Genomic DNA, 14,622 nt, shown 5'->3' with positions numbered 1-14,622 from the left:
AAAGGAAGAGCGGCAATACCTATTCATAGACATTTTTCCCCCACCATTGATATAGTGGGGTGGCATATAAATTTATAGTCAAAACATATGAATATGCACATTTCTTTTTGCATTCAAAAACGAAAACACCCACATTGAGAAACTCAGAATTTGATAGGCGATATGTAGGATATTTTAGGTTAGAACTGAATTAATCTGAGACAGTACCCTCTAGGATTCCAGAGGATTCCTCCAGTTTTTGCATAGTGTGCCTGGGATGGCAACACTTCAACTGGTTAATGTGGACCCACTTGTCTTCCCCCTCTGCCAAACCGCCTTTGGGGATGCGGATCTTGTAGGCCACAGGGGAGATTTTGTCTATAATCTCAAAGGGCCCCTTCCATGTAGGCAAACATTTTCGCTGTTTGGCCTGGTTCCTTTGGAAATTGTATAGATAGACCCGGTCCCCCACCTGATATTCCTTCCTGGAAGTCTTCAGGTCATAGTGGGTCTTCATGCTATCAGCTGATCTTTCTAGATTCCGCTGAGCATAAGCAAAAGCATGTTGAAGGTGTTTCCTTAAATTCTCCACATACTCATGAGTTGTGGAGGCATTTATCAGTGTCTGCTCTTGGGTCCTGTAGAGCAAATGCTGAGGAAGCACCATCTTGCGTCCAGTCATCAACTCAAATGGTGACATTTTGGTTGCAGATGAAGGGGTAGATCTGATGGCCATTAGGACCAGAGGTAATCGGATATCCCAACTTGGCCCAGAATCTGCCACAAACTTCTTTAATATGCTCACAATGGTTCGGTTATATCTCTCTACTGCCCCAGAAGTAGCTGGCCTGTAAGCAATATGTAACTTCCTTTTGACCCCCAGTATCTCCCACATCTTTGTCATTACTTCACTGGTGAAGTGGCTACCCCTGTCTGACTCAATCCTTTGAGGTAGACCAAAACGGAAAAAGATGTGGTTAATCATCAGGGCAGCTGCGGTTTCTGCCTTGCAATTTGGGGCTGGGAGACATTCCACCCACTTGGTAAACAAGCATGTCACAGTCAACATGTACTTATTCCCCCTAGCAGAGTGAATCACGGGGCCTACAAAGTCGATTTGTAAATCTGACCATGGCAGTGTCATCCCCCTCTTTTGGAGAGGCGCACGGTGCGTGAGGGATGATGGCTGAAATTGTGCACACACAAGACACCCCTTCAAATATTGGTCGAGGTCCTGCCCCATGTGTGGCCAGTATGCAACCTCTCTTAAGATTTCCAATGTTGTGTGAAACCCCCTATGACCGGCGGTGGCCGCATCATGGGCGTGACTTAACATCAGGCTTCGGAATGAGGTAGGAACCACCCATTGATCGTGGCCAGCTTTGGATTTCCTTACCAGCAAACCGTCTTGGATCCGGAACATTTTTGGACATTTCATCAACACTCTTAGGTCCTCTTTCCCAATATAATCGGTATCCGCCAGGGGAAAGTTCTCAGGGTCCTCAAGGTGCTGGTAAAATTTACCAATTATTGGATCTCCCTTCTGAGCGGTAATCAAATCAGCATCAGGGGTCTCCTTACTCCATTGTGCAATTGAAAGGTCATTGTGAGCTTTTGTCTGGGACCTAGTGATAGCAGTGACCTGGATTTCCCCCAACAGGGACTCTATTTCGATTAGATCCCCTTGGATGGCCCCGGTTTTGGCCAGCTGATCAGCTAAGTCATTTCCAGTTTTGTCTGGTCCCTCCACTTTGGAATGACCCTTGATCTTCTTCCAATAGATGGTCATTCCTTTCGAGGTGACCAGATCATCAATGTTTTGGATCAACTTCCCATGTTTCAAGGGTTTGTTGTTAGCAGCTAACATGCCTCTGGTTTTCCAATTAACCAGGTGCTCCACGAACCCGTTCCGTACATAATCCGAATCTGTGATTATGACCAGTTCGTGGAGTTGATGCTGGACAGCAGTGAGGATGGCCTGATGCACAGCCATCAATTCTGCCACCTGACTACTTCGGGGACCAATTTTGTATCCAGCGGAGGGTTCTGGAAACTCCTTCACCCATGCATTCTCTACGCCGGCCACCAGTTCTTTCTCCCTGTTGTTGTCAACATGGTAAGAGCATCCATCCACATAGACAGTGGGCATTCCCTCACACTTGTCCTCTTCAAAGACTTTGTGTGGGGAATTAAGGTATGCCTCCATGTTGTCCTTTATTTTTAGACTTTCGTCCTCGAGACAGTTTTCTCTGGCACAATCATGCAAGTCAGCCAGACCTTGCGCGAGGGGACTCTTCTTGTTTTGGCCATATCGACCTCCACAGGAAAGCCTTGCATTGACAGAATCCAGGAAGTAATTTGGGAATTACTCACATTTCCGGCCCGGATTCTGTCACTTTGGAGATATTGCAGAGGCTGGTGTGGAGTCTCCACTATGATGTGTTCCCCATGGATAAACGGGCGGTAATTCTTCAATGCCCACACCGTTGCCAGGAGTGCCTTCTCACAATCGTTGAATTTTTCCTCCACAGAGGATAAAGTTTTGCTCGCATGGGAGATTACTTTATTGACCTTGTCATGCTTTTGGTATAATACTGCCGTCAAGCACATATTAGAGAACCCCGTCTCCAGGAAGAACTCCTTGTTTCTGACAGGGTAAGCTAGGCAGGGCGCTTGTGAGAGGCTTCTTTTGAGTTGTCTTACTGCCTCGGCTTGTTCTGGACCCCATTCCCACTTGACCCCCCCTTCAAGAGATGAATCAGGGGTCTGGTAATCTCTGCGTAGCCCTCAATGAACTTTCTGCTGTAATTAGTCAGTCCAAGGAGGCTCCATAGTTCCCGCAGAGTTGTGGGGTCTTTCAGTTTTTGAAGTGCTTCCACTTTCTTTTCCTGGGGACAGAGACCCTGAGGAGTAATCTCATGCCCCAAGAAATTAACACAGGTTCTACACCACTGTGCTTTCTGAAAGGAAAGTTTTGCTCCGGCGGCCCTCAACTGTGTCAGAACATAACGGATCTCCGCTATGTGTTACTCAACAGTTGAGCTTTTGATGAGGACATCGTCTACATAAGCCAGGTTACCCCTCGCACCCAGGTCGGGCATGGCCTTATGTAGGAAAATATTGAACTCATTACCGGAGTTAAGGTATCCGAAGGGAGTCCGGGTCCATGTATACTGCTGGCCCCCAAAGGTAAAAGCCAGCTTGTATTGGTCCTCCCTACTGACCGGCACGGTCCAGTATCCATTGGTCAGGTCTATTGCAGTGAATACCTGTGACCCCTGGATCTGGGCCAGCCCTTGGTCAATGTAGGGCAGAGGCCATCGGGAAGTATGGACCCGTTTGTTGAGCTCCCTGAGGTCGGCGCAGAGTCTCCACTGGCCGTTTGGCTTCAATATTCCCAGCACCGGATTATTGAAGGTGCTGTGGACTGGACGGATTATTCCCCGAGACTCAAGGTTCTTAATTATTTCAGTAAGGGACTCCATTGATGCCAGAGGCAAGCGATATTGCTTCACAAACACAGGAGTCATGCCAGGGTCCGTGGGGATTGTTGTTGTGTGGATGTCAGTGCGACCACAGTCATATGAGTCTACCGCAAAGAGATCTTGGAAATCCAAGAAAACTTGTTTCAACTTTTGCTTTTGTTCCAGAGTCACACAGGCAACAGCTAGGTTGACTCTCTCTTCCACCATCTGCCTGAAGCCTGGAAAGACTTCTGGTTTGGCTATTTCAGCGGCCTCCTCCAGCTGGGTGGAGAAGTCCCTGGTCAGAGTGCTGATTTGGACTGGGGGCTTCAGGTGGGAAAGGCAGCCCTCATGGACTTGGAAAATCACCTCATCCCTCCTGAAGTCACAAGTCACATCTTCCTTACCATAAGGGCAAGAAGTGTACACCAGGAAGTTCCCCCCATGCCGGGTAAACATCCTGTCTGGTGTTGTATTGTCATCACCGTCACTGTCAAAACAGTCCTTGGGGATTGGCCCTAACAGTTCATTACCTAAATCAATGGAAAAATGTCGGTCATCAACCGCCATTCCAATAATGGTGCCTGCGGCTAGAGTAATACTCTTCAAGTCACTGTTATCCACCTCTATTAGAATGGTGTCATGTTCTATGTTGACTAATGGAGTTGGGTTTACCCCCAACCCTTGCTGTTGGAGAGAAGCGTTTAGATGTATGTAAGCATCAGGGTTTTGCAAATATTGTCCTCTTTTAACTTTCACTTCCAGGGAGAATTGTCGGGTCCTTTCTGGGATGGTGACTTCCTCTTTGATCTGAATTTCAACTGCATAAGGTAGCAATTGAGCTGACCTAAATGCTTTTTCTGGATCATCAAAGCCCATGGGATTATCCGCTAATCGGGACCAAGCTCTGAAGTTTATTAGGTCCAAACTAATGGCAAAGCGATTGAGAATGTCACTGCCTAAGTAAAAGGCGGCAGGGACGTCTCGCACGACCCAACAATTGTGGACTATGCTCTTGTTGCCAATGGAGATTTTGAGCATACACCTGCTTGGCAGGAGATGTTTGGAATTAGGTGCTTCCAGGTCCATTTCCCATTTGTCTATCAGTTTGAAGGTGGGAATGGCTGGATCTTTTGGGAGTTGGCGGAACATGGCTTCGCTGATGAAGCTCTTACCGTTGTTCACACACACTCGAGCGAGAACAGAGTCCTTCCCATCATTTAACTGGACAGGGATGAACAACTGCTCTCCAATTTGCTGAATATTAGCCAGGCTCTGAGCTGATTTCATATCTTTCTGGACTATAGGAGTGGGAGTTTCTGATTGTGGATTAGTATAGAATCTCAGAGTGTTTCCTTCCAGCGTGGAGTACCACTTTAGACTAGAAGGAAGGTTGATTTTCAGAAATAGAGAGGACCCTCCATCACCAGTCTGTTGTCCTACTGCTATTACTGTCACGTCTGGAATTTGGCTTTACTGGAAGTGAAATTCTACTTGGTCAGATTTTTGTTCAACCATGTGGCAGGTGCCGTTTAAACTAACATGGTTGACACTCTGTTTTAATTTTATTGGTCGGCTAGTCTGGGTCCAGAGGACCTTGTTTACGCAATCTATTAAGGGTGACAACCTTCTCAGGAGGTCATTCCCCAGTAAACAAGGGGTGCCCTCTGGAGTCACTACTATGACCGGGTGTTTCACCTTGTGTCGCCCGATCTTAATGTCCAAGTCTGCAGTCCCCTCAACGGGAATTTCCTTCCCGTCAAAGTTCTGCAGTTGTCCAGGAAGAGAGGTGAGAGGAATTTGGTAATTCTCTCCCCTTCCTGCATTCAGTTCATCAAAGGCCCTTCTGGACAGAAGGGTAGCTTGAGATCCAGTGTCCACCAGTGCCAAAATTGTACCCTGCCCCTGTACTTGTACCGGGGCATAGTACCTTCCCTCCTTCTCCTCAAGGGGGCACAGATAATGCACATTTTTGGACAACTGGTGGGCTAACTTTCTGGTTTTGGACATCGCTAGCGAAGAGATTTGGGCAGAATTCTGTGGAGAGCCTTGGGAATCTGAAAGAAAAAGTTGGCAACTGGAGATCAGAGCCATTGTGGGTTCCCCTGGCTCCGGTTCTGGGCCGCCCCCCCCCCTTTTTGGAGGCAGTCATCAGGATGGGTTTGAACCAGGGGATTTTGGTATTGTGGGTTCTGGGATGAGATGATGGGCGGCGGTAGCTCAGTCTCCATATCTCCCCAGTCTGGATTGGAATCCCTTGGGGCCCATTTTTCCTTGGGAGGAGTTCCCCCATCTCTGAAGGAGAATATCCTTTTCCCAGGATCTTCTGAGGATCCCTCTCCTTCAAATTGGAAGATCTGTACCTCCTCCTCAAACTGAGTCTGTTTGGGTCTTTTGTTTCTCCTACCCCCCCCTCTGCTCCTTAGGAGGCAGAGTTTCAGGGGCAAGAGATTTTGTTTCCAGTTCCTGGGTTTCCAGGGGCTGTTTACAAGTGAGGAAGGAAGCTTCCTCCAAGGCTTTACACCCCCCTTCCCCTTGTGCCTCCTCCCTGGGAACCGGTGAGTTGTCGGGGTGCTGCCCCCGTCATTGTTCTGGAGCACCAGGTCCAGAGTTGGGTGCGTTCTGCGTTGGCATGCCGATCTGAGGGTTCTGCTGAGCCCTCAATATGTGACCCAGATCCCGCGCCATGTTTTGAACCTGGCGCTCTAACTGGGAAACCCGCTCAGGCTGATACGGGGCCCTGTTTTCTCCCCTGGGCTGATCCCGGGAAGGGTAGCTATCCCTTCTTTGGTAGTACCCCTGGTTGGGAAGATTTGGATACCCCTCCACCCTTGGCCTCCCCTCTCCCGGATTCGGGTGTCTGGGCTCAGGGAATTGGGGAAAGAAGGGTGGAGGATTTTGGGGCTGGAAGTTGGGTGGATACCTGGGGAAGAAGTTCTGCCCAGGGTTTGGTGAGTTTCTGCCCCCTGTGAGAAGTTGGGAGGGAAGTTCTCTGGGTTAGGTGCTTGGCTGGATCCCCCCCCCCTTGGGCTGGAGGAGTCCACACATAACCCAGGATGGGTCTGTTTCCCTTGTAACGGGAGCTTACATAATCAGGAGAGCGAGGGACCCCATTTGTGGGGCTGCCTCCCTGGCTCCCTGTCTGTGACTGGCCCGAGGACCTTCTGGGCCTAGCATTATTAGGTGCAGGTAGGTTTTTAGGCCCCCCCATCTCCAAATCTAAAACGGGGGTGACCTTTACCTCTGCCACCTTGGCAGCAGCAGGGGTGTTGTTGGCTTTGGGGTTTTTGGGCGCATTATTTTTATTTTCTATTGGCTTCTGCACCTCATAGATCCGGGTCGCCTGTTCAATGACCCAGTCTAAAGATCTTTTCTCGTGAAAATCCCTCACGAGCTGGGTCATTATGTATTTGGGCAAGGCATGGAAAAACGTATGAATAAATTCTCTGCTATCCGTGCGCACCCTTCTTGTGGTCTGTGCAAAAGCACGCTTTAACTCCTGCACAAACTCTTGTGGGGCCTGATCCTCCCCACATTGTAAATTGTAGGCTGCCTTGCGAGCCTCTTGAGGATTTCTATGAGTAGAAAAATGTTTCAAGATGGCCGCCTTATAGGTGGACCATCTTAAATGATTTTGGTCCTCCAGCCCCGCAAAGAAACTGGAGTATTCCGGGGAGAAGATCCACTTTACATATTGAATACAGCTTTGGCTGTCCTTCAAATGGAAAGTCTCCATCATTTGCTCAAACAACTCTAAGTGCTCCCAAACAGAATACTTGGCGTTCTTATGATAAGGCGTGATGACGCTCCTGATTGCCTTAATCTGCTTTAAGGGGTCCTTAAGCAAGGCCCTTTTTGTCTTATTGGCCTTTTTGGTCCGGGTAACCCTGGTCCATTCATCTTCTGACTCAGAGGCACTGCTCCCAGAGGTTCCCGTCTGTTCTTCCAGGTTTTCCCGGATTCTGCGAGCCTGGGAATGGCTGGCAGAATGTGGGGACCTGGCCTCCTGTGTCCTGTACCGTTCAGAGGAGTCTTCAGATTCCTCTTTGCTGCCAGGATTTGATGGGTACCCCCCCACTGACCTAACTGGGAAGAGGTTTTCAGGATGCCCTTAATGGGCCTACTCTCCTGGCTAAATTGCACTGTGCTTGGGTGCCCATACCCGGATGCCCGCCCATCCATTCCTGGGAGGTACTGGCCTATGAGCCCCATGCTTCTGGCTGGATAGTAATCTGCCATCCCTGTGGCCCGGTGCTCATGTGCGCCAGGGGACATGGGGGTGGCAGAGTCCAGGGACTGAGAGAGATAAAGGCCTCTGGTACTAGGGCTCCTGAGGCTATGCTCAGGAGTTTCCCTTTCCCAGCGAACCTGGTCTCTATCCGCCCCTGCTCCCTGTTGCAATGCAAGAGCCTGCGCCTTCAGTTCCTCAGTTAAGGCCTTACTAGACTCTATCAGTCTCTCCTGCATCGCTACCTGTTGTTGGAGCCTGTCATTGTGCTGGCAGAGAGCCTCATTCTCTCTCTGCGTTTCCTGATTGGTCCTGGAGCACTGGGCCAGTCTTTGCTGCAGGAGGGTTACCTCCTGAGCTGTGTCCCTATTGGCCTGCTCCTTTCTTGCCAGAGCATCCTCCACCTTCCTGGTGTGCTCTAACAAGTTATGGTGTTCTTTTTGGAGGTCACCCAGTCCCTGGAGGGCCAGGTGATTTTCTTCCATTTTTCTTTTTAAGTGGCAGACTTCCTGGCCTAAGGTATCCCTTTCCTGACTAAGAGCCTGCATCTGTGCCGCCAGGTCGTCCCTTTGCCTTTGGAAGGCACCAGCTTTCTGGCGCTCCTGGTCAAACTCTGCCTGGGTATCCAGGTTTTTCGCAATCAGTTTATTGCTCTCTGCCTTCTCCCTATCTAGGTGGCTTTGCAGGGTGACTACCTGCTCAGCACATGCCCTATTGAAGTCTAACTGTTGCTCCAGCTTTTTCTGGCTCTGCAGTAGGGAGTCCAAACCTTCTTGGTACTCCTTCTGCAAGGCCAGAAATCTGGTATCCTGGTCAGCCTTTTCCTGTTGCAGGATATCCACAACCCTCTTTATTTTAATGATGTGCTGTCTACTCTCATTTTCTGACTCCTGGCTCCCCTGCAGCCTCTGCTCAGAAGAGACCAGGTCAGATTGGACCTTCTCTAACGCCATCTGTCGCTTATTCGCCAGATCTTGGCTATCAGTACATTTATCCTGCATGTCTCCCATATATAGGTACAGGAATGCCGCTATCCTAACCATCTTGTCTTGTTCATCCTTAGCTTTAGGAGCCATGTATAGTTCACTCAGGGCCACATGTAAGGGACCCTGATCTCTCCATATATCTGACCCTGTTTCAGTGACCTGTTGCGTGATGGTCTGCAACCAGACCATGCGGTCCTGGTGAGTCCACTCACCTCTCACAAATAACTTATGTAAGAAGTGCTCTCTGGCTATTTTCATGCCTACTAAGGTCGTCATTCTGGAATTTGAGTTCCTTCCTGACTTACAGAAGTTTGTATTTTATTTTTGCAAAACAGACCTTTTCCTTAGAGCGTTCCTTTGAGGAGTGCTTTACAGCGTAACACAGCGTGGTGATCCGAACGGATATGTGTATCTGGTCAGCTGGCACACTGTATTAATCTGCACAAGTGATAGATCTAATCCGGAATCCCCGGCTACGAGCCCCCAATTTGTAAGAGGATTCAATTCAACACTACAGCTAAGTCAACGCCTAGTCTAGAATACTGAATGAAAACCCTTATTGATATATCCTTATGTCCAGTTCATGCGTTCTGGATGACTACCCCTATATAACACCCCTCTCTTGGAATCCCCCTGACCCCGCTGAGCCAAGAAGTAGTTCTGTTTTGCAAGTTTAAAAGGTTTATTTGATAATTTAAACAATAGATATATATATCACATTTTATAATAAATTAATAATTGAATATCACACTTAATCTGAGCAGTAATCAATAATGGATAGTCCGGCACTAGCACACTTCTTTATAATCAATGATGAGTGGTTATAGGATGGATAAGATAGCAACAATACTTTGATGGTTTCAAATGGATGCAATGTGGAATGAAATGCAGTACAGAAAATAACTTGATAGGATTTCAGCAAAAGACAATGTAATCACTTTCTTGGACAATTCACCCCCCCTTTTATGCAATGCAAGGATATGGAAGGAAAGCACACAGTTCTCAGAAAGGCAATCAAATGTAATTCAGTTCACCCCAGCAAGCTTAGACTACAGAAGTTTGAAACACAGGCCCAAAATGCTTTTATATGTGCTGGCAATGAAGTGAAAAATATGCTAAAATGCTTTTTATTCCCTCTAGAGGTTCAGGGTGAGTAGTATCTAGTTAATATTGGTCCAGGCTCACTCTAGCAATGATTCAGGGATGGGTCTTAAGAGGCAAACGAATTTTTAGCAAGGAAAGCAAGGAAGCTGCTGTTTTCACACGTGGAGAAATTTGCAAATCGCGGTACAATTCGCGAATGCATTTTTCACGATTGCGGCAAAGGTATAGGGGTTGAAAAGCCAAGATTCCCAGCTTTCAGAGGAAAGTTACTGCAAGTCTCTAAGACAAACGGTCACGGAGATATGAGCGATATGGTAAAGGTCGTTTTTCAGATTTGAAATTTTAAAGTTCAAAGTGACAAGTGACAGCTAGCAACTAGGAATGACAGGTGACAGTTTTGCAAAATGACAGGTGACAGTTAGGAGGCAGTTCTGGTTAGATTAAAATAGATTGAATTATATTATTTTAACTAAGAGATTGGTTCTGCACAATTCTGCTAGGTACTCACAATATATTTTTGAAATAAATGGGCCTCGCCACGGATCTGGTCAGGTTTTCTTCACTCGCCACGGACGGTCTCTGCGCACAGCGTCTGGGTCAGCTCTACTCTGCTGGTCTGGTCTGGGTCTCTGGTTCTGATCAGGTCTGTGGGTCCGGATACAGCGGTCTCCGGTTCAGCTGGTCTCTCTCTGGATACAACACTGCTCTCTGGCAAATGGCAAGAGTTCTTGCAAAGAATTCCAACAATTCGCCTGGCTGTGAATAGTGGCAATGATTTGAGGCCTGCTAAAGAGGGATTTAGCTTGTAGTTGACCTCTCTGCTACAAATTCTGAAGTAAAGTCTTGGTCTCTGAAGGTGGATAGATTGAAGTCTCTATGTTGGCTCTCTGGAGGTTGATGGAGGTAAAGTATGGATTTTCCCGGCAGAGCGTCCCGCAGCAGATGGAATAGAATGTCCCTATCTGTCCTGACTGTCTGCTTTTATGTGTTTTGAAAATGGGTGGAGAGGCTAGCTTCCTAGGCCCTACCCCTCTCCACTTGTCATTGGCCACTTCCTCCTCTTCCCCTTGATTGGGGGAATGAAATGAAGTGTCATCATGATGAGGTCTGTTTATGATACAGAGAACCCACACCTGTCAACTTTACACACAATCTATATTTGATCAAAAAGACATATTTCATAGCTACACAGTGGTTTGAAATTACATGCACCCATCACATATCACAGGAGGTATATATACCCTGTCCAAATCTGCTCTTCCTGGGGGCCTGCATTGAGAAATGGCAACATTTGCACTTTTTAACTGGTTTTGCAAGATCGGACATTAACCCAAATTTACACACATGTGCGCAAGGAGTATGGACATTAATTGATGAAGTGTCAGATTTTTAACATGCATACATTTTAAGCAATACCCTCTTAACTGCTAGCTTGCCCCCAGATCATACCACCGGTTCTAAAAATCTCTTAAAATGTGGACAGAAAAATCACAAGAATTATGGTATCATTTATAAAATTTTCACAAGTCCGCTCTATGAATGATCCATCTTTTTAGAGTTATGTTCTGGCCCCAAAGGGGTGTGGTTTCCCCCCAGCACAAGGTTGAATTTCTGGTTTTTCCAGTTCTGCCAAGCCAGCTTGCTCTCACAGGCAGTGCTCCTCCCCTTTCCTTCCAGGAGGAAGCCACATTTACGACTCCCACCAATAAAACATTTGCCTGAGTCAGGACAGGGCTTTGTTCAATTTCCTGCAGAGCCCAGGTAATTCAATCAGAGAAGTGTCATATCCCTTTTGGTGGGAACAGCAAAAGGCAGCTAGGCCTGGGAACACAGCTGTTGTGCAAGTCTCAACTCCTGTCGGGGGTAGCTGGTGGGCAGAATTCAGTTCCTTAAGCCAGGCCCCAGCTAATGTCACTTTTAGTTACCCAGTTTAAGTCAAGACACTTTTTACATATGCAGCTAGAATGCTGATTCTAAGTTTAAAACTATGACATTTAAACAATTGAAACCTATGTGACACTCAAAAGTAGGTCACTCATTTCTTTTAAACATTTAGATTTTTAGTGTCTTTCAGTCCAAATTTACTTAAACTGCTGAAATCCACAGCTCAGCCAGTCTTGTTATAAACCTTCAAGTCACTTCAGAATATAACTTTACATTGGATCCACCTCTCAGTAAGTCTTTCTTTGGCCTGCTTTGGGTTCATTTATTCAGTTTTACACAAAAAAAAAAATCTGGTGTTGTTTTAAACCGCCGGCTTCCTGATAGTGGTGAGTACTGGTATTGCAAGCATTTTGTGGATTTTTCTTGGATTAATGCATTCCAAACAGGAATGGTTCTTACATGGTAGTAAATCCTTGCTTAACATTGTTTTGATGGGGCTCCTTACAGTAAGATGGTTATGTGGAACCCCACAAAAGGGTTGAATCTTTAAAGTGGTCCAATGAGTCACGATTTCAGCAACTTTTTGACATCAGTAACAGTGGATTTTGTTAACAAAGATCTTTCTTTACACTGGTGGGTGGCAAGTTAGGTAACCATTTTGGTGTGCGCACCAACTGCGTGGTTCTCCTGGATTCTGGCGCACTTGTGGGCTTTTTGGCCATCTTGGATTTTCTAAGCCCACAGCACCAAATGTTGCAGCATGATAGTCCAAACGTGGGTCAGGGCACCCAACAGATCCCCCCACGTGACTGCCCTTTGAATTTGAGTCGATGGGGAGTCGGGTGCACAAGGGTTTTGACCCACGCACTGGTCTGTCCGCATAATCTTCTTCCAATTCTGCAAATGGCACAGTTCAGCATCTTTTCCTCCATCCGGTACTGATCGATCGGTTCTCCTCGCCGGTCCTGATGGGAGTATTGGGCGGTACACTGGGCCCCTTGCGTCTCTGCTCCCGGTCTCCGGATCGTCCTCCTTGGCCAGTCTCAAGGTTTTCTTTCTCCTAGGACGACAAAGGAAGAGCGGCAATACCTATTCATAGACATTTTTCCCCCACCATTGATATAGTGGGGTGGCATATAAATTTATAGTCAAAACATATGAATATGCACATTTCTTTTTGCATTCAAAAACGAAAACACCCACATTGAGAAACTCAGAATTTGATAGGCGATATGTAGGATATTTTAGGTTAGAACTGAATTAATCTGAGACAGTACCCTCTAGGATTCCAGAGGATTCCTCCAGTTTTTGCATAGTGTGCCTGGGATGGCAACACTTCAACTGGTTAATGTGGACCCACTTGTCTTCCCCCTCTGCCAAACCGCCTTTGGGGATGCGGATCTTGTAGGCCACAGGGGAGATTTTGTCTATAATCTCAAAGGGCCCCTTCCATGTAGGCAAACATTTTCGCTGTTTGGCCTGGTTCCTTTGGAAATTGTATAGATAGACCCGGTCCCCCACCTGATATTCCTTCCTGGAAGTCTTCAGGTCATAGTGGGTCTTCATGCTATCAGCTGATCTTTCTAGATTCCGCTGAGCATAAGCAAAAGCATGTTGAAGGTGTTTCCTTAAATTCTCCACATACTCATGAGTTGTGGAGGCATTTATCAGTGTCTGCTCTTGGGTCCTGTAGAGCAAATGCTGAGGAAGCACCATCTTGCGTCCAGTCATCAACTCAAATGGTGACATTTTGGTTGCAGATGAAGGGGTAGATCTGATGGCCATTAGGACCAGAGGTAATCGGATATCCCAACTTGGCCCAGAATCTGCCACAAACTTCTTTAATATGCTCACAATGGTTCGGTTATATCTCTCTACTGCCCCAGAAGTAGCTGGCCTGTAAGCAATATGTAACTTCCTTTTGACCCCCAGTATCTCCCACATCTTTGTCATTACTTCACTGGTGAAGTGGCTACCCCTGTCTGACTCAATCCTTTGAGGTAGACCAAAACGGAAAAAGATGTGGTTAATCATCAGGGCAGCTGCGGTTTCTGCCTTGCAATTTGGGGCTGGGAGACATTCCACCCACTTGGTAAACAAGCATGTCACAGTCAACATGTACTTATTCCCCCTAGCAGAGTGAATCACGGGGCCTACAAAGTCGATTTGTAAATCTGACCATGGCAGTGTCATCCCCCTCTTTTGGAGAGGCGCACGGTGCGTGAGGGATGATGGCTGAAATTGTGCACACACAAGACACCCCTTCAAATATTGGTCGAGGTCCTGCCCCATGTGTGGCCAGTATGCAACCTCTCTTAAGATTTCCAATGTTGTGTGAAACCCCCTATGACCGGCGGTGGCCGCATCATGGGCGTGACTTAACATCAGGCTTCGGAATGAGGTAGGAACCACCCATTGATCGTGGCCAGCTTTGGATTTCCTTACCAGCAAACCGTCTTGGATCCGGAACATTTTTGGACATTTCATCAACACTCTTAGGTCCTCTTTCCCAATATAATCGGTATCCGCCAGGGGAAAGTTCTCAGGGTCCTCAAGGTGCTGGTAAAATTTACCAATTATTGGATCTCCCTTCTGAGCGGTAATCAAATCAGCATCAGGGGTCTCCTTACTCCATTGTGCAATTGAAAGGTCATTGTGAGCTTTTGTCTGGGACCTAGTGATAGCAGTGACCTGGATTTCCCCCAACAGGGACTCTATTTCGATTAGATCCCCTTGGATGGCCCCGGTTTTGGCCAGCTGATCAGCTAAGTCATTTCCAGTTTTGTCTGGTCCCTCCACTTTGGAATGACCCTTGATCTTCTTCCAATAGATGGTCATTCCTTTCGAGGTGACCAGATCATCAATGTTTTGGATCAACTTCCCATGTTTCAAGGGTTTGTTGTTAGCAGCTAACATGCCTCTGGTTTTCCAATTAACCAGGTGCTCCACGAACCCGTTCCGTACATAATCCGAATCT

This window comes from Ambystoma mexicanum, unplaced genomic scaffold (genome assembly GCF_040938575.1).
Source record: "Ambystoma mexicanum isolate Mex_15411 unplaced genomic scaffold, UKY_AmexF1_1 Mex_scaf11, whole genome shotgun sequence".
In the NCBI taxonomy this organism is placed as follows: domain Eukaryota; kingdom Metazoa; phylum Chordata; class Amphibia; order Caudata; family Ambystomatidae; genus Ambystoma; species Ambystoma mexicanum.
This window is presented reverse-complemented; position numbering follows the sequence as displayed.